At 40.5% G+C, this 23,749-nt stretch overlaps 2 long non-coding RNA genes across 2 annotated transcripts; one reads left to right on the forward strand and one right to left on the reverse strand.

The window, feature by feature from the left end:
* Positions 1-626: 626 nt before the first annotated feature.
* LOC135302133 (uncharacterized) lies at positions 627-9,070 on the reverse strand. The gene is made up of 4 exons (XR_010363832.1): positions 8,893-9,070; positions 8,185-8,290; positions 1,667-1,835; positions 627-1,274 (listed from the first exon to the last, which is right to left on the reverse strand). It is a non-coding gene; the product is annotated as an uncharacterized LOC135302133 (long non-coding RNA).
* A 773-nt stretch (positions 9,071-9,843) lies between these two features.
* On the forward strand, positions 9,844-12,113 carry LOC135302134 (uncharacterized). Its single transcript, XR_010363833.1, has 2 exons — positions 9,844-10,785; positions 11,665-12,113. It is a non-coding gene; the product is annotated as an uncharacterized LOC135302134 (long non-coding RNA).
* The last annotated feature ends 11,636 nt before the right edge of the window (positions 12,114-23,749 follow it).

Consider the following 23,749-nt stretch of genomic DNA (forward strand, 5'->3'; position numbering starts at 1 on the left):
CGTGTGACTCCTGTGTGGTCTTTGTTCTGTTTGCCTGCCCACTGATTTCATGTTTTCCTTTGCTTTAATGACTGTACAAGAATAAACCACATAATTATGCCTCTATGATTTACAGGAATAAATAGGCTTCTGATGAAGGGTTTTGTCCTGATTTACTTGTAACAACTTTCCCCCAGTTGTTACCCTAAGACACACAAGCCCTAAGGCCTACACCTTGAATGTCCTGTCTGCTTCATGCCCCAGATGACTGTTGGGCAGCCTATTCTTAGATCTCCTCTATGCTGCCAAACTCTTGCAATACAGTTATCAGCAATGGGTTTTGCCTGACCTTGAGCCTGCTGCAGAGTGACATGAGAAGCTTCAGTTTTCTCATATAACCCAGCCCTCCTGGGGGGAAAAAAGTATAAGAAAAGCCAAATGGTCTAATTAGTCTCAGACTCACAGTCTGGAAAGGACAGACATCAGCCCTCTGCACTGCAGGAAGCAAGATGGTTCTTTTTCCTTCTCCTCAGGGGCCCATACTTTTCCCAAAGGAGCAGAGTTAAAAAAATAAAGAGACAGAAAAAGAAATAAAGGCTAAAGAAAGACAGCTCAATTTCCTCTTTTCTAGTTTTTATTTTCTCCTCAGAAGTTGAGATGTGGTCCTCTTGGCCCATCTCTGAGTAGTGCAGCAATTCAGCAGGAAGGTAACAGGATACCATGGCTGGAAGGACCACAAGTGCTGGTCTGCTGGTCACTGGTGCCTAGCTTCTGGAGAGGGCTGGCTGTGATCCCACCACTTCAGAGAATGAGGACAAGACTGAGCAAACAAAAAAATTCCATTTTTTCCCCCTGCAACCTCTTTAGAAAACCTATTCTTTCTACCCTATGTTCCTTTTAGCAGCAAAACAGAAACAATATCTATAAATGCTATGCAGGCACTGTCACTCTGAAAAATCTTGGGCTCTGATATATATGATTAATAGCATTTCCATGCCTCTGTGGAGGCTTCATGTGAAATTAGGAGCAAGTTTCATTGAGTAAGAAAATCAGAATGCATCACAAGATAGAAATTATTATAAAGCTTCCTTTTATAGTCTATAATTAAAGTTTTAGATTAGAAAGCTGAGTACCTGGAAGATTCCTGGAAACTCAGTTCTGCCTTTCTCATTCATATACATGAATGGTGTATTTCCCCTTCTAGTTTTTGTCTCTTTAGTGCAAGGATTTGACTTCACTTATTTACTGCAGTCTGAAACCAGGACTAAATGCTTGACACAGCAGAAAACCTTGTGCTGTATGTCACAAAAAATGAGTAAAGAGATAGTAAATATAGCCAGAGGACTTCTGAAAATGGTCAAACATATATCAAACACACTGGAATGTCAGAGGGCTCTGAAAGATTGGTAGGCTGCTACTTGAAAAGGTCAACCTTTAGTAATAAAAAGTTTTCAAAAAGCAACCCATCTTGACACACAGGCTCACACATTTTAGGAAAGAGAAGAATTAAAGGGGACAATTGAAAATTTTTAAGAATGCCTGGTGTGTGACAGGACTACCTCTTGTAGCTGGTCATGTTTCCTCTGACTAAAATTGAACAAAGAACAGTTTGTAATACATTAGCATCATCTGCTGGATAGTGCAAGGAATACAGTTTGGAAACTGCCATACTAAGTACGATACATACCATTATTGTATTTGGCAAGCCAAGCAGAACAGGAAGAACAGTTCAGACTCCTTCTTTTTTAGAACATTTCACATTTTCTTTTATTTCTGGAATGTTTTCCTCTGGTAAAACCTGGGGATTTCTGCCTAAAATGTCCTAGCTTCATGTAGAAGAAAGTGCTGTGTGATAACTGTAGGAACAGGATATTAGTATACAATATTCGGATTTAATTACAAATGTAACATTTAAAAAAAGGGGCTTAATTATTTTAGCCATATAAATATTTGAACATCTTTACAATGAAACCCATAAAAGACCTTACAGTCCACAGGCAGCAGTCCAAGTCACCTTAAGGAGGAAATACGAATCAGGGTGGTGCCAGAAAAACATACAGCACTGTGGGAAATCAAAGTCTTGAATGTCTTGGCTGTAAGAGATGCCAGACATTAATTTGGCAGAATGGGATACACCTCATATGCATGGAAAAGGCTGTGCAAAAATTACATCAGCAGTACTCTACAGTAATTGTTCTAAATCTCTCCAAAACCGAACAGACGCTTAGAATCGTGAACAGCCATGATGACACAGATGAGTTACTGTTTAATTTACTCCTGGCTCTGTTTTTTTGCAAGGGTGGTGCTGTGCTCTCAGCAGAAGGCCGGGTGCCTGCAGCAGGGCAGCTGGACAAGAGCTCCCACCCCGGGTGCCACCTGCCCCTCTGGAGCACAGCAGACACTGCACGGGCTGAGCCTGCTGCACCATGAGCGTCTGCTGATACTGCAGAGGAGCCCCAGCACTGCTGATTCTTTGCATTAAACACCTGTCTAAAATCAGGAAATTCCGAAGGATGCAGCATTTCCCAAGAGCTGCTTAGGACTGAGAAACTTTTCCTTTGACTTCTCCTCATACACATATTGTGAGGGCTTGTGGATGTTCAGAGAAAGACATACATCATGTCAGGAACACAAGGTTGTTGCCACGGAACAGATATTTTTAGTCTACTATCCTCTGTGACAGAAGACAATCAGAATTGCTGTATTTTGTACTGGAATTGCATCTAATATGTTCTACATGATGTAAAAAAAACCCTACAAAGCAAGTACTTCTTTGAAATACTCTGCTTTCTAAACAGAGAAAAAAGGAAACCCATAAATTCTGGAAAGGCAAATGATGTCTTACAAAGTCAAAAAGTTGCATTACATAACACTGCACCACAGCCTCAGCTACTGATCAGCTGTGTCTTGAAAAAAAGCACTGTGGTCCTTTTAAATGCTCATGAATATACATGAACAAACCCACTGCCTTTTTCTCAATCTTGCATCAGGAAGTTTGAATATACAAATATATTATGCTGTAATAAATGATTTTTGATATTATTTTAACTTTTATTTTGAGTAATGTTTTCTTATTGTTGATGTGTTTATTTGTATTTATGTATGCAGCTATTTTCAGCTAAAACTATAATATATAGGAGCTGAGAATGGTAGTTATCCAGGTTCTGGCCCTTTAAGTCCAACACAGATCCTTGTAAGCCTCCCCAGTCTTGACTGGTCAAAAGAATTGCTCTTTTTCAGCATTTTTGCTGCTCCTTCCATTTATCCCTTCCTTGCAAAATTCATAGACGCTTCACAGAGCTTCTTATATTCAGCAATATAGCAGGCACACAGTCCCAGTCTTGAAACACTTAGAGGCTGCAATGTTCCACCCTTAAGGGTAAGGGAGCACCCAAGATTGGTAGCTGCTCATGGTCAAAACGAACAACAAAAGTTAGGGCGTCTAACCTAACCCTAATGCTAAACCAAACCCTAATGTTAGTCCCTGACATAAGCACATGGCAGTGGGGTTTTGGGTAAGGGGTGAGGTGAAAGGGAGGAGGAAAGGTTGTTGATTTCTCTTCAAATTAGTTGTCTTGCACAGTCTGTTCTTTCAGACCTTTCTGGAAATGAGTCACAGGGCTTCAGAAATCTTTGGTGGTCTTGACCTCTGCCCCCCCCCCCCCCCCCCCCAGTCCATTCCAGCTTCTCAGCCTCAATCCTGTGCTTGTGCTGTACTGTGCTGTGCTTATCTCCAGTAACAAGAACAAGGACTTTTGTCACAGAAATTGCTACTCTGCTTCTGCATGGCCACCTTTTCCAACCACAGCATGTTATTACCAACAATCCCCAGTTATTGCCAACAATCTTTGTCTGTTATTGCCAGTCACCCAGCGATTAGTGTTTGAGACATACATATTTTCTTCTGGGATTCTGCGGAGTACTTTTGATAATGCAAATTGACAATCCAAAAGTGACCTCTACTAAAAATTGGTCAGAGGTGAAGAGCAAGGAAAGTCAAGTAACAGTAGCATGAGCACATTCTGGTAATTGACTGGGATTGTGTGTAGATTTCTATTTGCCTAAATGTATTTGGATTCTGACACGTAGGGTGTGTCCTGATTTCATCTGGGATAGAGATAATTTTCTTCCTGGTAGCTGGTGCAGTGCTATGTTTTGGTTTTCATATGAGAACAATGTTGATGTTTTAGTTGTTGTTGAGTAGTGCTTACCCTAAGGCAAGGACCTTTCAGTTTCCCAGGCTCTGTTGTTAAGGAGCTGCACAAGAAACTGGGAGAGAGCAGCTGACCTGCACTAAGGAAAATTCCACACCATGGAACATCATAGTCAGTATATAAACTGAGGGGAGTTTTCTGGGGTCCTGCAGACTGATACTCAGGGATGGGCTGGGCATCAGTCAGTAGGTGATGTGCAATTGGATTGTGAGGACATGGGAGATTTTTGAGACCCTGTGATAAAAAACATGTGACAATGAAAAGAGGTGTTATTCAAGAAAAGAATAGATTTGGATAATAGCTGAAAAAAAAAATGGAAGGAGAAAAATTATTCATGTGATTCAGACTGTGAACTAGAAGGAAGAATCATTAGAGAAGTAAATTAAGGTGAACAAGGGATGGCAAGATTTCAAAAAAGCAGGGAACAGAAGTCTTAAAGGTTCAAGATAAGATGAATGGGGTAGGAGTTGAGACCCCAAGATTTCCTTAGGACAGCTGATCATTTGAGGCTAGAACACAAGAGGTTCACTTAAGCATCAACTGACACCTTTCTATCTTTTCTGAGGGCATGACCTAACCATTCAGTCCTTCCTTTTCTTCTGAGTGGAAATCAGCCTGAGAGAACAAAAAGAAAAATTGCTAAAAATATACAGTGAATCATGGAAAATTATATCTACTAAATTTCACAGTGTACTGCTATTGCCATAGTAACCCTGGTTGGTAGATTACTGCAAGCTGTTTCTTTGCTAAATTTTCCTGGAAGCTTTGCCAATTCTCAGTTTGGTTTCAACATGGAGTTTAATAAAAAGTAACTCTGAGACCTCACATTTTCTCCTCCTATCTCTCTTTTGCCATCTTCCCCTTTTATTCCTCTTTGTAAGAGACAAGTCCTTTAGGGAAGAGTTTTCAAAGGCATCTTTTACCAAAGTTGTAAATGGATTTATAGTAGGATTTGTGTATGTCATGTTTTTGGTTCTTGATTTCCAATTCAGTGAAATGCAATTCTTTGTTGGAAACTTATTGCTGCTTTCTTTGGTTGTTTTTCTCATTCCACCTAACAGAAAAGTCCAGCTGATCAGTGATACTATGCCATATATCACAAAACAAGAAAGTAAAAAACAGCATGAGAAGGAAAACATGAAAGGGGACTTTATCTCTTTGTTCTACTTTCTGAAAGTAACAGCTTCCAACTGTGATAACAATCCCTAACCCGACAGAAGGGTAGGAACTATAAAGAAGGCATCTCAACCAATGGATTTATTTGGTGAGAGCTTCTTTCTCAGATATTGCAGAGGTGCATTTCATGTGTGCTTTGAGAAGCAGAGTTTTGCATTCTGCCTCCAGGTATGTATAGTTAGTCCCCTTTTTCTCTCTTGTGTAATTTCAGAAAACTAGGATAGGTAATGTACAATGCCACAATAGAAGATGAGCTGACTAAAATTGTTGGGAAAAAAGCTGTGAGTTAAGTTCATCATTGCTTTTGATGACCACTTGGTAATGCAGAATGAAACACACACAATGTCATTCTTGCAGAGCAATGCTGTTGGCCTTTTCCATACAGAAGTGGAAACATGTCCAAAAGAGTGGTATCCTCCTGGCAGATGTATAGGATCGTTAGCATGTGGTGTCCTATAACTGCCATTCTTTGGCCAATGAGTCATGAAACCATGATGAGCAGAACAGATAACATTTTAGATTTTGGAAGCACACAGATGATCACTTTCTCCAATTGATATAGCTCAATAAAATGTAAAAAAATCCTTCTTTTAATAAGAAAAATAGTATAATTGTGGACATCTAGAAGGCTGAATTGTATACTGGAAGAATAAAACCAATTAGGGGAAAAGTCTTGTGACAATTGAAATACCAACTTGTTAGAGACAAGGGGAAAAAAACTTTGGTGTGTAAACAGGAAGTTCCTGTTTGGCTTGATTCTTGAGCATTTCAAGCCAAAGGCTGAGTAGTCAAAGAAACAACTTTATGAGTCATCAGATGCAGAAAGAAACTTTCATGTTTGCCATCAGCAAACACAGAAATGTGAGAAGGATGCACAAGGGATATGCAACCTCCTTTGCTTTGAGAGAAAAAAAAATACTAAGTTAAAAATAAAGCTTAAGGCAATAGTTCTGGTACAAAAAGCTTTTAGAGTCAAAGCCCTTAACCTCTTAAAATATGACTCAGTCATCTACATAAACTTATCTTGGGCAATACAAATTTAATTCTTGCTGCTAGATCAGTCCTTAGAAGACCCTGTGGTTAAGTTATAAATTACTGTGTTTCATCAACAAAACAGGTCAGTAATTTCCTTTTGTTGGTGCTCCCTCCTTCTGGATGGCTAAGAGGACCTTAGTAAGTTCTCTGAAAATGGAGATGTATTTCCTTTTTAATAAAACACAAAGACCTATACCAGAAATTAATATCAGGGAAGACTGGCAGAATCAAAGAGTATAAAATAAAACAGGAAGGGAGAGCAGCTGTACAAAACAAATGTATAGTGTCCCTTGAAATATTCTCTATATAGTGCTTCTTTTGGTGAAAGAATTGTTATCACCATGCAGGTGTACAATTGTAGACTGAGAGAAACAATAGAGGGTAGGAGTGTGATTGGAGACTGACAGAGTTCTGGGACATTAATAAAACACTGAAAAGATTTTTAAAAAGTCAAAAGAAGTCAAAAGTTGTAACCAAAAAGCATATTCAAGTGAACTCTTTTGAAGGGAAAGCACGGTACACAGACCCAAGTAGGTCAGCTCTGATTCACTAAATTAATAGTCAGTACTGGTAAGGAAAAATGTTTCACATCTTTTATTTTTACAAATCTCTGGCTTAATATACACAAGTCAGTTTGGGATGAGCTATCTCAAATTTATCAAAGAAAGTTCAATTACCCTTGAGCAGTTGATACATAATGGTTAATTGTTCCAGTGCCCACACACTGATTCTCTCCTAGGAATAAAGCCTAAGAAACAACATAAAAATCTGAAATGAACCATCTTTACTTCATATAAGGAAATTGGAGAAACCTGTCAGATGCTAGTATTTCAAACGCTATTAGAAGTGAAAGACCAAGATTCTCTCACACTTTGATAATCGGTGCCTTCTTCCTGCCCTGTGCAGACACATAAAATTGTTGCAATCCATCACACATATTGATAAATATTTCTCATCAAACTATGTGGCCAGATGACACACAGTGTGCTGTAAAAGAAAAGGGAGGTTTTCAAGAGAATTATCAGGGTGATAGATTGACACTCCTCCTTTGTATTTTAGAATTGTGGTGATCCTGAAAGGGAAATTCTGTTTATGCAAAAGATAGCATAATAACATTTCTCAAATCACACATTGTGAGTGTTATGAAGGACAGAAATGAGGGCTGACCTTATTGGAATTATCCCCAACAAATTTAAAAGAGTGTGGTGACTTTCCCCACAAGTTACAGGAAAGGGACAAAATAGAGGACCAGTAGTGTTTCTCCATTTGACACAACAAGGCCAAACTTCAAAGAGCAGTAATTAAAACAGAAGCCCCCAGCTTAGTGACTGCTTCGGGTTTTTTAATCTGGTTTTCTTATGCAACAAAGATCATGTGGTTGTGAAGAGAGACACATTTAAGAGATGTTAGCTGGTCAGGAAGAGAGCCTGGAGGTCCTGAGCAGAGAATCGGCACAAATGTAATTGCAAACAGCAAACCATGCTGCCCTTTGTTCAGCCAAGCAAGTAAAACTGGGGGAGCAATTGATCTGGAGCTACTGACACAGAGGAAGAAAGGAGCAACATCTAGGGACACAGTTCTGTAGGTCACTAAGGCTCATTATTTCTGCTACTGATTAAACAACCAATTTGCTAAAAAGGGATTTTCTTGGCTCTTCACCCACATTTTAGAGTTTTTTGTTGCAGAGGAGAGAGTAGAATTGCAAAGCATGTCCTGTGCTTAATTGATGGCTCTTACTGAGATCCAAAACCATGTAGAAATCCCAAAGCAGCCAGATTACCTCTTGAACTGCAGGACAAATACCATGATCTACCTCTGACTTGCAACTTGTGTTTTTTTCTTCTCAGTCCTCCTGCTCCTTGGGTTGCAAATATATAAGACTTGACCTGTTTCAAAATGCTTCCATCATTAGAGGACAAAATTACTTTCATGCAGACAGATCTGCACAGACTTACACTCACTATTGCAGGATTAAAAAATATTTACTGTTTTAATAGTGATTAACAAACATTGTTCATGTTTGAATTTCATCCACCAAAACAAACCAGCTGATGACTTCTGAGTTGTATTACATTTTTTATCATGCTGGTGGGTTTTAAATTGATTTTCCTAGTAGTGACCACTTCCCAATTAAATAAAATTAGTGAGTAGGTCTTAAGATGTTTCAACAATGTTTCTTGAATTGCTATTAGTTTCAAGCAGTTACAGAATTTACAGTCTGATTAAATGCTTGAAATGCTGACATTTTAAGAACAATATGGAAAAGGGAGCCTATAATTACTAAAATTTCATCTAAGATACTTTAACCTGGAAAGGTACGTGCAAGCTTAGATGTTAGAAATTATTCAGAATTCAATTTCTCACTTAGTAACTCATTTAATTAGCAAAAGTCTGCTGTTAACCTACTATCTAAATTTTTTTTGAAATGCCATTTCATGGTGAAGAGAATTCAAAATAGAGAGGAAACTGGGGCATAAGAAATTCTAACCTTTCTGTCTTTCCTACTCTTGAAAGAACTGTAGTTTGTTCTTTGGATTTCCTGATGAGGCCATGAGCAAAGACTTGATGAACCTTAGTCCTTTTGTGTCCTATGCACATAAAAATCCCATTTTGCTAGAGCCAGGGAAAAACATGGAGCCTTTAACAGAGTCTAGCCTCAACCCAGGGAGAACCACATGTGTAGCTGTAGCCACCTTTTCACTGAGTTGGTTCTTTAGGAATGTAGTCAGTCAAAATATAACAAAATTTCACCCACAAAACTTAGGGCAAGTTTTTAGAGGAGGCTCTTGCAGCAGAACAACTGATGCCAATAGGTATCACTGAATATTTTGGTCACATTTAGTGCAATGCAATTTAACAAAAGGCTAGGGGAGAATTTCCTGTTCTCTGAGTTGAAGACTGTCAAGTTGAAGGAAGAATCATAGAATGGTTTGGATTGGAAGGCACCTCAATCTTTATTTCTTTCTTTAAACTTCGAAAGGGAGATGCTGATTCCCCTCACTCCCTGTCTGGAAGGGGCAGCGGGGATTTGACACAGCAGTTTCAGGGGACTTGTGCACCTTGTGCATGACCCAGAGGTTGGCCAGGGCTGCTTGGTCCCCAGGGGACAGGGGACAAGGCTCTGAGGCACATGTAGCCTAAGGCCACCAGGGCAGAGCCAGCAGAACAGCCAGGGAGAGGGGCAGGCCCGGCTGGGAGTGCAGGCACCGGCAGAGCTCTAAGACAGGCCAGGCCCAGAGCTGGGCTGGAAACCCGCCCGAGCTGGGCCTGGCACCAGCGCCCGCAGGCACAGCCGTGACACACGGGAATAGACAGGGCTGTGACACACGGGAATAGGCACGGCTGTGACCCAGCCCGGGCCAGGGTGTAGTTAAAATTCAGAGCCCGGCCCCACAGGGCTGCAGGCCCCGGGTGAAGCCGGTCAGAGCCGTGAGGGCTATCGGCGTTACTGCCAACTGTGCCCCAGCCCTGACAGACAGAGACACCTGGGTCACACTGTGTACTTCCCTGGACACAAGTGTCCTGCCATCTGCACCTGGCATACCAGCGAGAGGATTCTGGTGTTTTTGTGCCCCTTTGGGTGGTTGTCAGCCTACCAGCATTGGAAACCGTCCTCTGACTTTCACAATAACCATCAATTAAAGCTGGTTGAAGATGGGCAGAAGTCACATAAGGACAGCTACCCACAAGGATGTGAAAATCTCCTGAAGGGTGGCATATTTAGGCTGGATCCCATTAACTGGATTACAAAAAGTTGTTGAAATGAATCTTGTTGCCTAAGGCAAACACCCTTTTTTAAAAATAGTGTGAGTCTAAATAATACACAGATGTTGCCTTCTTTAGTAAAAATAAAATTCACTGGGACAATGGTTTCTGAACTAAACAGTGCTAAGTGATCTTGCAGGTGCTTCCCTTAGTAGCTGATACTTTTCTAAGACTGATAGCATGCAACTGAAGCTTGCTTTGAGCAATATTTCTGAAATTAAACTTTGTCAGCTTGCTGAACAAAAGAGGCAGACTCCACCTGTGTGCTCTCTGCCTTCAGTGCCGAAAAGAAGAGACGTGGCTGTAAGCAGCCTCACTACACCAAAGGCTCTCTGTGTTCTGCCTTCAGGACAACTTTGTCCAGACTTCATCACTAATCACAGTGGGGTGCAGATCAGGCGCAATCAATCTGCAAAGCTTTGATGCATGAGCATAATCCAAGGTGACTGCTGTTCTCCCCAGGACTTGTGCAGCCTTAGGGGCTGTGGGCAGTTTTTTTACCCTTTTTCAGGCCTTACACGGTTTCACTCAGCTGCACCTTGCATCAGAGTAGCACAGTGACTCTGATGCACTGAATGGAGCATATGCTGGAAAATGTTTTTCTGAATACAAAGAGGTGAGGAAAACGTGTCATGCAGGATATTTAAGCTTTGAAAGTGTTAGAAATTTGGGACTATATTTATTACATGGAACTGTCAGCAAATTGCAAGGTTTTCACATTTTTATGCTGCATTCCCTGTACCTTGCAGTAGATGGCAGGAGCCAATAAAAATTTCAATGCAATTTTTCTAGAAGTAACGAAGTTGATCAGACTTATCTTTGTTAGATTCTCATGTTTAATTTAAAAGAATTTTAGAGCAGCCTTTTTACATTTATGGACATTATTAATACACATAATATTTCTCCTATTATAGGGTTTATTTCTTTATAATATAGCTTGTATTATTAAACTATCAGTCTTTCAAAATTGTGTTGATATTTCAGGGGTTTTTTTTATAAGCTCTGAGATTTACTAGACAACTTCCATAAGTTTCCAAACTTAAATTACACTTTAGGTTCTGGTTTTGTGACAGGTGAAATACTTACTTCCATGTTATTTGCTTTTGAATACATCAGTCATACTACAAACAACAGAAGAGGAACATGCTCTAGGCATTAAAGAACAAAAAAAAACCAAAAAACCAAAACCAAACCAAAAACCAATGAAATAAAACCCATATCAGAATTAATCAAATATTCAGTTGCAAGGATGACCCCTCCTCCCTAAATTACTCCTCCCAAGTTTAATAAAAACCAAAATATTTTGCTTTGACTATCGATCAAGTTTCCCTATGAAATATTTAATAACTTTTTTTTAAAGTGCTGAGCTAAATTGTAACTATGAGGGACATAACATTCTGTTGTCAGAATCAGTTGCTCACTACATCTTACGATCCAAAGGGACTTAGCAGAGAAACATAAGCAAGCATTATGAGAATTTCTTCTTTGATTTCAGCATGGTCCAGCCCATCTCTGCTTCCTGAGAGGAGACAATTATCTGTTAGATAGTGTACATCTCAGCTTGTGTTTGCGGAAGTTGGGAGTTTAAGATTGAATTTACATGGGAGAAGAAAGACAGACTGCAGCCATGCCTTCTCTCCTGTAGGAGTGTGTCTCAGCACTTACAACCCCTCTGTGTAACTGCTGCCTGTCCTGTGTTGCTGGAGGAAATGAAGCATATGGCTTTAAGATATCAGAGAACAGACAGTTAATTGTGCATATGTGGAACCAAGCAAGTATTGTCACTTTAACTTGATCTGAAATTCCTGTAACACCACTATTTCCAGATATCAGTGTCTGGATTATCACTTATCTCAGGTATGACTCATAAACATCTGGCTATAAGGAAGAGCTACCACCACAATTTTTGTTCTGTGATTAAATAAACATTCCCACCAAAATGGATTACTTGGAGATAGACTGTTACTGTAAATTTGTCAATGCAAGTTTAACTGATAAATCTGGTTTAATGTGAATGAGCCACTCAAAACAATTTTGACCTCTATTAAACATACTTGCAACTTGTAGATAAGGAAACCCTCTCTATCAGCCCTCCTGTGTAGGGACACAGTTTGTGGTGATTGGGGTGGGGCTGCAGCCGAGCCTCATCCCTATGGCTACAGCTGTGAGCAGCACTGACAGCAATGAGCCATGGAGTGCCCAGGGGTGCTGAGCAACCCCCAAAGGGAGCAGAGGGCACACAGGTGCAATGCATGAACATGAGGGGTATAAAGGGCTGGGCTAAAGGACAAGAAGGGCAGATGCTTACAGCTTTCTGAAGTGGTATGGTGTTGCTCTCTATGGGCAGGTGTCTGAAGCCTTCAGATATTGTATGGTGATACTCTGTAGGGGGGAAGGCTTAGGCCTTCTGAAAATGTGTGGTGATACTCTTTGTATCATGGCTGTCTGGACTGAGGCATGTGCTGTGACATATGCTGTGACGCTCCTGAGCTTCACTTGTCAGAGCCCTGGGCACAGTCTTTCCCTGCTGTCAGGATTTTGGCTGCCTGTGCCATGGTCAGCACTGATTCCTGCATCTGTAACCAGGAGCGAGCCTGCTGGGAGCCTCCCTTGAGGCATCTTCTTAGGCTCAAGCCTTTCTGTAGTCCTGCCTGAGCTGTGTTGCTGTTTTATAGTCTGGCCATGTTCCTTCCTGAGCCAGATCTCCTGATCTCGGTGTCTGGGTTGCCTTTGATCTGTTACATCCCTGAAGACTTGTCTGGCAAACACTGGATTGTCCTCTGACCCTGTGTAGTGTCACTAGACCTGCTCAGGTAGGGTGGGACTTCACCCTTGTTGGTGAGGGCATTGCCCTGCTGTCACCCTTGGCTCCCAGCTCACCTTGCCTTGCAGAGCAGCTCTCCTCTGCTCTCTCACACCAGGTCACTGGAGCCACTTCTTAAGTAAGGATCTTTTCTAGTGAGCCAATGAAAAGTAAATATGATCCCAAACACACAGGAAAATGTAGTTAATTATATCTGATAGCTGGCATATTTTCAACAGTGCACCAGAGCAAACTAGTGTTAGTAAGGCTAATTTGTGGAGCTAACAGTGCTCACAGTAGGCTGAGTCTGCTAAATCCCCATGATAAACTGAAAAACCCTGGACTGCATTGTTTTCCAACCAGAATCTCAGTACTGTTTTGGTTGTTTTGTATTTCATCTGCTGAAGGGAGAAGTAGAATTCATTAACATTCTCTCTGGCATACAAAGGCACTTGTTCTCATTCATATCCTATAAAGAAGCAACATATTTCAAGGCATAGGACAATAAAATATAACTATTTGAAGCCATGATTGCTCCTCTTCTAACCTTACTGGGTGTGGAAAGAGGTTTTTTTAAATTCCTTATGATAAATTTATTCCTTCTGTAATGTATTATTTGCAGAGTTAGCTTTAGCAAGAGAATTTAGGCAAATTTGGAAGAGAAGAGAGTGATTTGAGGAAGAGTTGATAACAACATGGTTCAGTGGAGTAGAACTGAAGGCAGACCTCAAAGGGCTATGGGACAGTGATGGTATTTCCTCTGGGATATGTAATCAGTGGCAGTCATGTTTTACTGTTCTATTGAACTTTGATTAATTTTTGAATGACTTGTCAGCTCAGGAAGCTACTGGCCACTGCCTGGTACACTGAGTTGTACAGACAGGCACTGGTTAGAAGGGACTTCTCTGAGCTGTTCAGCTTTTCAAAGATCTTAGCATCCCTAAGCCCTAGTGGAAGTGATGCAAACTGTTTTTAATGAGTCCTGAAGACAGCCTAGAGGCTACACTGGCTGAAATATCAGATTTTAAATGGAACTTCCTTAGTACAGCTGTGATCTCTCTCTCCATCCTAAACCTTCCTCACCTATACTCAGTCATTCTTTCTTTCTCCCCACCTTAATCTACCTTCTTAGCTCCATCACTTTCAGTTGCAAAACAGTAGTTACTAAGTTAGCCTGATAGCTACCATTTTCTATTGAACAGCCTGTTTTAACAGTTTTATGTCAGACTGACAGCATTTCTTGCCTTACATCATAAGTTATACTGGAAAATCCTAAAAAACTTAGGAAGATACTATTTTGGGGGTCTATGAGTCATTAAGTGTGGCTTAAGTCCTGTGAGCATTCAGAAAAAGAAAAAAAAGAAGAAAGCAGGGCCATGTGCAATGTGTTGGTATCACTGATTGTACACAGAACTTTATAGAAGCAAAACTAAAACACTACACTATTTTCAGACAAAAGTATTTGATTTAAAATAATTACTTAAATCTCTTTCTACAAAACTGCAAGTCTAGAGGATAAATTTTACCTTATGCTTCCATCAGGTGACTGCTATTCACACAGAAAGAGAATGAATAGAGGACTGACTATCTCCACTTCAGACATTTTTGATTTCTAAACTATCATTAAAATGTCACAATCCTGCTGCAGTCCTGTTCACTTCAGGATTTTCTCTCTTATCACAGCAGTCAGTCGGTTCGGGCTCTTTGCTTTTCTTGCCATTGTGCACAATTTAATACCACCATCAGAGGAGGATAATGATGGAACATCACAAAAAGTTTTTGTGTTTTCTGCTCCATATGCTGGGCTATAAGTGAACCTGTTGATAATTTAAATTGTTCCTGTAACTTTTTGAGGGTTCAAAATGTTTCCTGCTCTTCCTCCAATAATTACATGCTATGGCAAATCAGTTCACTTTCTCTGTGTGGGCCAGAAAAACCATATTGACAGACAAATTCAAGAGAGAAAGGACTGATAAATTTGTTATATGTTCACACCTCAGTACTCAGAAAAGTCACTGCCCGAATTCTAAATTTAAATTCATCCCCAAAGTTAGCATTAATAACTCAAATACCAGCCCCTGACAGAGGCCAGAAGCTTAACAGATCTTGGAGAACAAACTTCTTTGATGCTCCTACAGGTGGTCTCTCCAGATCAGTGCAAAAGCTGAGTATGACTGATGTGGGGACTTCCCACCCCAAGGGCCAAAGAGAATAACCTGGGGGAGACCTGGGCAGGCATATTCAGTGAACTACATGCACCAATCTGAGACTGAAGTAGGAGCATCCAGAATAATTTTAGGGAGCTAGGAGATACTTGCTTAAAATTTCCTTATGCCATTATCATGCCTTGAAACTCAGAAGACATTGGACACCTCAATACCAAGGTGGCAGGGTCCGTTCAGAAGACTTCAGTGCTTATTTCCAGATTTGTAGGTGCTGTTTTCACATGGTGAGACAGGAATCTCCTGGATACTTCTCTGCCTTTTGGAGGAAATGGGAAGTCCATCCTATACCATGCCATAGACTTCCTTACAAGCAGAGAAGGGCTGGTGGCAGGTATAGTGGTTGGAGGCTGTCTGGGGTACAGTGACTGAAATAACAGAGTTTTTGATATTTAATGAAAGAAGGAGGGGTGTAAACAACACTTCTGCACTGGACTTCTGGAGAACTCATCACCAGTTCTGCTATGATAAAGAAATTAATCACCAGTTCTGTTTTGATACTTTCATTTATGTTTTCTTTCCAATTCAAAGATCTAACTGATCTCTCACAAGACCTTTGGATACCTAGTTAGATGCAAACCACCTCTGATGCTCTCTGATGCAAAGCTCTGTACTGTCAATTAGATTACTCTTGGAATTCTGGTTAATGGAAGGACCCCTCTGTTCCTTTACAGCAGTCACTGTCTACAGCTTAGACTGTGACTCCTCCATGATGAATGCCTGTTGTATGAAGGTGAAGTGACCTCTAGCAAGTTGACATTTGTTTCCTGTAAGCTGATTACTAAAACCCTGATTACTCAAAGCACTCTTTTATTCTTTCCATCCTCGTCAAACACTCTTCTCACATCAAATGAGTTTATTTACTTCCACCGAGCCCCAGCTTTACAAGGATCTGGTTCAACAAACTCTTTTACAAGTATTATTTATCCAAGGGTTTGATATAAATGCATGCACTACAATGGACACCATCCCCTTTCCTTTTCTTCAACCAAGTAGCAACTTAAAAAATGGCACAGATTAACCTCTTGTTATACATTGTTTTCTTCTTACTTCCTGCTCACACAAAAGTATGAGGCCATTTAATATTTTCTGCATATATTTATGTACAAATGGACTTCCTTAGTTAAGCTATTATTTTATTTTAAGAGGATGCCATCACTATAAAAGATAATAATAAAATATTAAAGTTACCATCTATTACTGAAAGAATGAAAATTATTTATTGCTCATCATTAGCAGTGTTTGGCACTCATTTTGGGGCATGCATACTGACAACAGACAAATAAGTTTAACTTCTGCTTATGACTTTTTTGCATTAGAACAAGACCACTTTGAACCGGCTGCAAACACAGCAGAAAATTACATTCACATTAGATTTTCCATGGAATTACAGAGTAAGGGTTAGTTCCCAAAGACTGTTCCATGTATTTTGGATTTTACAGAACCAAAGACTTGGCGTTCTACCAGAAAATCGAGGTTTAAATTATCATCCAAATAGTGCAACCAGCTGCCTGTAGCTACTTTTTTTTATTTTACACAAGGAAAGAAAACAAAGGTAAAGTGAAAGATATTATAAAATTCTCTTTGATTTCTTGTATGTGCCTGAATCATGAGATTGAGTGTCTATATAAGAAGTTCCTGTTTCTTTAGATACTACTAAATACAAGTTTGTACCTCATTTAGAATAATCTTTGCCTTAATCCATGTTGGTATTAATTATACTTTTAATCTGGCTTGCAGATGTTAAACCTTGGGTGGTGTCTTGGCTGTATAGTAGGGGTTTATCCAGACAAGTAAACAGAGTGGCAATAACACCTCTGTGTTTTGGGCTGTTACAAATGGCTCATTAAATGTTGCAATATATTTCTGATCTTAGAAAAGGATGGGACAAAGACTGCTGTTACAAATATAGATTTGATCTAAGGCTGACTGTACTAGGGGCTGCCTGGAGCAGCATCTCTTCTCTTATGTCTGCTGGCTGATCTTTGCTTGCTCTGAAGGAAAAATAACAGAGCGCTGCAGATAAGAGAAATCTTTTCCTCTGATTTGTTAAATTTGTAAATTTGCTCACTTTCTACCTTGCCTGTCCTGCAGCTGGCCTTGATGTCTTTGTTACTGAGTTGCTTCCCACCACAAGGAGAGCACCACAGAAACTGCTTTGAATCACCACTTCCATTCAAGGATAGTCACTTCAGTGCCCATGGAATCCAGGGAACCAAAGTAGCTTAAAAAAATCCACGTAGTTGGTCAGCAACTAAACCCCCTGGTGCTCAAAAACTTCTGCTTGTGAAAATAAAAGTCCCCTCGCAATAGAAAAATTGAAACAGGTTTGTCTGTACAGGGCTTTCTGTGATCTTAGCAAAAGCAACAATCTCACACGGCATTTAAACCAATGGTGGAAGTGCTGAACAACTCTTCCTTCACTTTTTTTTTCCCTGTTAAGAATATGTGTTTGCCCTCCCATTGGCTACTGACCCATCTTATGAAATATATTTTCAAAGGAACATTTATTAAATCTTCATTTCCTCATATAGAATGGAGTAATCAAATAATGTGTTAGGGGCTCTGTTGATACTGAGAATCAAATGTAAGACCTACTTAACACAGGCAAGAAGCAAATGCAAAGGATCTGCTCCTGACGTGTTAATTTTCAGCACAAGCAGAAATACAGAACTGAGTGTCCTCAAAAATGGACACTTGCATGTTCCCTGAGATCTTCTTTGCTGTGGCAGCAAATACTTCATATTTAAAGAGGAATTAGTTAGAACTGGTTCCACTAAGGGTGTTTGAAGTGTACCTATAATGCCTGCAAGAATTCCAGATTTGCTCACATTGTAGAAACTTTTCTGTTTACTACCAGCTAAAGTTGTGCATCTGATCCTGAAGCTATGGGGACAAGAATTTTCTGTAGAATATAAATAAGGGAGGAAATATGGATTTCTTGTGCAGGGTGATAAACAGATCAATACTACATGAAAGAGATATCGATGGGTATGAAACTTATGTAGTGAAGCATGCTCCTTTTATAATTTCAAAATTAACAGAATTTTACACTGGAACTTACATGGTTGTGGTTTGTGGTTTTTTTTTTTTTTTTTTTTTTTTTTTTTTTTTTTTTTTTTTTTTTAGCATAAACCAAAATTGTACAAGGATGGTTGGAAAAAAGCACAGACTTAGAGCACAATGTCAGCACTTTAGGAAAGAATTTATTAGATGGGCATTTTACTAATAGGAGAGTGACTTATTATCCCAGTAGCACAGAGAAAGAAGTATCTGCTGACATATAAACTAGCCATCTAGGAAAAGAAAAATGTAACCAAATGAGAAGGAATATTTTGTTCCACTTGGGAGGAACATTTAGATAAGATACAGGGCAATTCAATATGATACACATAATTGCTTCTGAAGAGAATAAACAAAGAACTGATCTATAGTAACGAATACCTGAACAAATCAAAACAAATTGGGGGGGGGGGGAGTGGGAGGAGGAGCTTTATTTTTAGTATGACAAAGAAAAGTGTTCATGGTTAATCAAATTATATTCAAAAGTCATGAAACTGTCAAAGCTACTGGATGCTGACTTCTGAGGTAAAATCAAAGTTTGCAATGCAGAAAAACTGGGAAGTTCTGAGGACTGACAATGTGTACCAACTCTCAGGCCAACTTTTAGACATTCAGTAAAACCTGCCAGTTCCAACACAGGCTTTCCTTGTTGAGGTAACCTAATAATAATAATGAGAAATCTGAGAGAAATGCCACTGAAAGAAACTAGACATGACAATATAAAATTCAGATTTACTACTGTGTAGCTCTGCAAGATGAAGGAAGGTTTTACTTTGCAAGAGGCCTCCAAATACTAAATGTGAACATAAAAATTAAACTAAGAAGACACAAAAATCTTGTCTGGCAGATACACTAAACCTTTAGTAAAACACAGAATTAGAATGAGTTTTTCCAAGAGCAACAGAATAAATAGAGTAAATTTAATTTCTCATGTATCTGTATGACTTGTACCCCTAAGTGCTATCTATCTCCTCCCAGCAATAGGTCTAGATGTCTCCAAGGTCTGTGTCTGTTCAGAGACTGGCTGACTTTGAGTCATTTGCTGACAAGCAGCAAATGTACAATGGTTCCTGCCTCTCCTGTGGGTTTTGCCTGCCTAGCACAAAACACATAGAAAGGTAATTATCCTTAATACTTCCCCCATATTTTAAAATTTAGACGGTACCAAACCTTAGTCCCACCTTTTGTAATAATTGGTGGGAGATGGGTTAAAAGGCAAAAAAACAGCTTAGGGAAGGAGTTGAAAAAAATCTTGGATCATCATAAATATTGTAATGTCAGCTATTGTTCCTGTTGTTAATTGAGAATGTCAAGGATTATTAGGTACCCAGGGAATAAGAATTGATTCCTCAGATTCCTGACTGTAGGAAAAACCCAACAACCCACTTTGCAAATTTCTGAGATTCTTGGAACAGAGTGTAGGAACAGCAGTGAAAATGCTTACTTTATAACTGCGTAACAATATGAAAAGCTGGAAATGCCAATGGCTTGTGTTTGTCTTTTTGCATGCTTGCCAAAGATCATTTTTCACTTCAAGGACATTACTGAAAAATGTTGACTATGAATCTTAAGTCCCTACAGGTATTGCTCAGAGGAGCAGACAGAGTAGGAAAGAAGAAGTTTAACAGAATCAGTTAATGTCTTGGCTGTTACTCCTACAGAAATTTAAGGAATTTTGTTGTGGGATGCATGTATCATCTTATCACCCTTTCATAACATTGCCAGACTGACCAAGAACTTGTTCCAATAAATAGATTTTATGTTGCTTAACTTTCAGTTATGTTGTGGGCTGTTTCAACTTAAATGAATTTTCAGGATGTCAAATATCATGTTAATAAATTACAGTTCTTCTGCCCACAGATCAGGAGTTGTGAATCTCTTACAGCTGATTCAGTTTCTTGTTTTATTTATTGAAGAAGTCTTTTCTACTGCCCCTGAGTTCCCCTATCAGGAGAAAAAAAAAAAAATCAGGATTTACCAGGTGTGTCACCACTGAACATAAAGAAGTTCACAACTGGTTAACATTGTACAGTGGAGAAACATTGGTATTAAAATCTGCAGACAGTAGTAGTTTGCATTAATGAAGCACTCTGATACCTGAGTTGATAAAGGACTGGCCCAGGCAGATTTTGTAGTGCTGATGTGTGTACCTTTGGATGTCTTGCCATATATCACAGAGCTAAGCTTTGTATTTCAGGAGCTGGATTTTGATGTTGCAATTGCACAGGTGTTAGTAAATCATTGCCTGTCTTCTCCAGAGAGACATACAGATGACAGGCACCATGGGATGAGGAAAAGCTACTCTTTGTAGGCTTTTCCTCATCCTACATGTAGTGAATGCAAACGGCTTTGAAAGCTGCTTGAGTGATGCAGGTACTTTTCATTCCCATGTTTTACAAAGAATGGTAAATCTATAAATGAACTATCATGAGATGTTAAAATCTAAAATCGTAGAATCACTGAGCTTGGAAAACACCTCCAAGAATATCAAGTCCAATCATTGAATGAACACCACCATGCCAACCAATCCATATCTCAAGGTGCCACATTCATTCATTTTATGAATACTTCTAGGGATGGTGACACCAATACTTCCCTGGGGAGCTTGTTCCAATGCTTAACAACTCTTTCAGTGAAGAATCTTTTCCCTAATACCCAACCTGAACATCCCTTGGCACAGCTTGAGGCCATTTTCCTCTTGTCCTGCTGCTGGTTGCCTGAGACAAGACACCAATCCCAACCTGGCTAAAAACTCCTTTCAGGTTGGAGAGACCAGTGAGGTCCCTCCTGAGCCTCCTTTTTTCCAGACTAAAGAACCTGAGCTCACTCAGCCATCCATTCCCCTCCTCTGGACCCACTCCAGCACCTCCATTGTCTTTATTTTAGTGAGGCCCCCAAAACTGAACATAGGATTTGATGTGTGGCCTCACCAGTGCCAAGTACAGAGGGACAGTCACTGTCCTGACCCTGCTGGCCACCATTCCTCATGGTCTTCTTGGCCACTTGTTCACTGCTGGGTCATATTCAGTTGCTGTTGACCAGCACCCTCAGGTTCTTTTCTGCTGGGCAGCTTTCCAGCCACTCTTCCCCCAGCCTGCAGCACTGCACGGAGTTGTTGTGACCCAAGGGCAGGACATTCACTTTATTGAACCTCCTGCAATTGGCCTCAGCCCATGGTCCAGCTCCTCCAGATCATTCTTCAGAGCCTTGCTGTCCTCCAGCAGATCAACACTCCCAGCCAATTTGTAGTCTGCAAACAACAATAAAATGACCAATTAGAGCAGGGTGCCTATGCACCCCATAAAACAAAGTTAAAAAGTCATTTGGAGCTTCCTCAGTCTGCAAAGGATACCCATCTGACGTGACACAGCTAGGCCTGGCTGCGAGAGAGAATCTCCTTGCAAATGAAGGCCATTGTGTTGCTCAGAGCCTGAAAATGGGATTCCCCATACTTGGAAAATACATAGTTAAGAAAAACTCCAACAATGAATGTTAAATACTGGTAAAGAGTTCCTATTGTATATATATTCATTAGAACAGTGTAATCCAGGGCATGGTGGTGGGAGATGAGGGTGGCAGGGTGCTACTTACAGATGAGCACTGCAGCTAACATAGTGTAAGCCCTTGCCATGTACTCATATGAGACCAAGCCATACCAATCTGTTTATGACACTTCCTCGTAGTGAACCTTTTATATTCCTCCCAACTCTCCAAATTTGTTGAGCTTATGCTGTGCTGGTCCCACATTCTCTTGTCTCATTGGGCACAGTGATTCACAATGTGCTGACAACTCAAACCATTTTTGCCTCTCCCCTTCCCATTGTCTGCTTAATGCCCATGGTGCATCTGGTGTGCCCTGTTCCACTTACTTGCCACCACTGTGATGAGGCTTCATTCTTCTCAGGCTCATCTGTAGGGCTTGCTGGGTGGGAGTGAGGTAGGAGAGTGAACATGCTCCCTCTTGGTGGTGTGGCATTGTGAGGGAAGGAAGAGGCATGGATGAAAAGGCAATGAGACAGAGAGAAGAGCCAACTCCTTTTTACCAGAGGAGAGAGAGGGAAGCACTCCACCAAGCAACATGGCAGTTTCTGCTCCCCTTCTCTCACCACTTTGTCAGGAAATACTCCTCTGCCATGTGGAGAGGGAGACTGGGCAGGTCTAGAGCAAGGTGAGATCGCTGCAGAAATGGTAAGAGCTCTGTCTTGTTCATGGGGACATCTGATGAAGCTGGTGTGTGCACACTGTGCCCCTTCTCTCAGGAGGCTGGGGTGGCAGGAGGGGAGAAGTCACCTCCTGGACCTCCATGAAGCTCCCTACCTCATGTAACCTCCTGATCCATTCCCAGCAGAGCTGAAACCCTTTCCTCTGCAAAGATCACAGAGAAAGAAAGAGATTTACATAATTAAACCAGACACAATTTTATTGTTGTTTCTCCTCTCTCTTCCTAGAGCAGCTGTCTGAGGAAAGCCTGAAACCAGACATTCCTGGCCACACTACTGCCTTTGATGAGTGGCTTGCAGGTTACTTCAGGGAACCAGGATTTTCACTTCAGAAATTTTGAGGACATTACTTTTCATTGCTAGCCCTGAGACAATGTGACCAAAATAGTGTCCTTGCTCCTGCAGCTCCTGTAGCAGGCAAGCTGTGTCTGGCTGAAACAGGTCCCCCTCTCCCAGCTGCTGCTGAGTGCACTGGGTCAGCGTTAAATGAGCTCTGTTAAATCAATGTGGCAGGCACTTCTCCCCAGCTATGAAGAAAATAGAAGTGTGCTGTAATAAGTTGTGCAAAGAAAGAAGTTCTCTGAAAGGCCAAAAATGGGTAGAGATTTTGGACTTGATTGGGTTATTGCAAATCTGTGAATAAAATGAGGCCCAGTGAGAGAGTAGTTCCAGATAATGTGAGTTTAGGAGAGGTGGTTACTTTTTACTAAATGAGTTTCTGTAAAAAAATAATTGTCATCTATTTTCTGCTGTTTCCTACTGAGAGGGAAATGTGGCAGTGTTATGCTACAAAGCAAAAAAATGTTTCCTGACTGAGTTGCAGGTTTGATTGCCAGCTCTGTGCAGCTGATTGGTGCAGACAAGCATGCTTAGCACTGTGGTGGCAAAAATCGGGCAATTGATGATTTACAACACAGATCCAGCCTGTCAGCACAATTTACTTTGCTTGCAACTTCATCCCTAATATTTCTTTCCTGAGGACTCCTTTCCCCACCTTAAGGAGATGTGCACCCACTTGGCACAAACACATAAGGACATGGATGTGAGTGCTGGTCATGTGAATGGGTAATGTCTGGACTGTGTTCAGTGTGCTGTAGACATCCACGCTGTGGGAAGATTGGCTTTTAGCCAAAGATGGAGGAGCTTTATATTGATGCCCATTGGTAGAGGCTAGTAATTTCACTATCTGTTCCAGCAAACAGACATGAATCACTTAAATCATCTTTGTCTGTGTGTGTAGTATAAGTCTACGTTTGTTCTTGGATTTCAGCT

The sequence above is a fragment of the Passer domesticus genome, chromosome 6, assembly GCF_036417665.1.
Source record: "Passer domesticus isolate bPasDom1 chromosome 6, bPasDom1.hap1, whole genome shotgun sequence".
NCBI lineage: Eukaryota > Metazoa > Chordata > Aves > Passeriformes > Passeridae > Passer > Passer domesticus.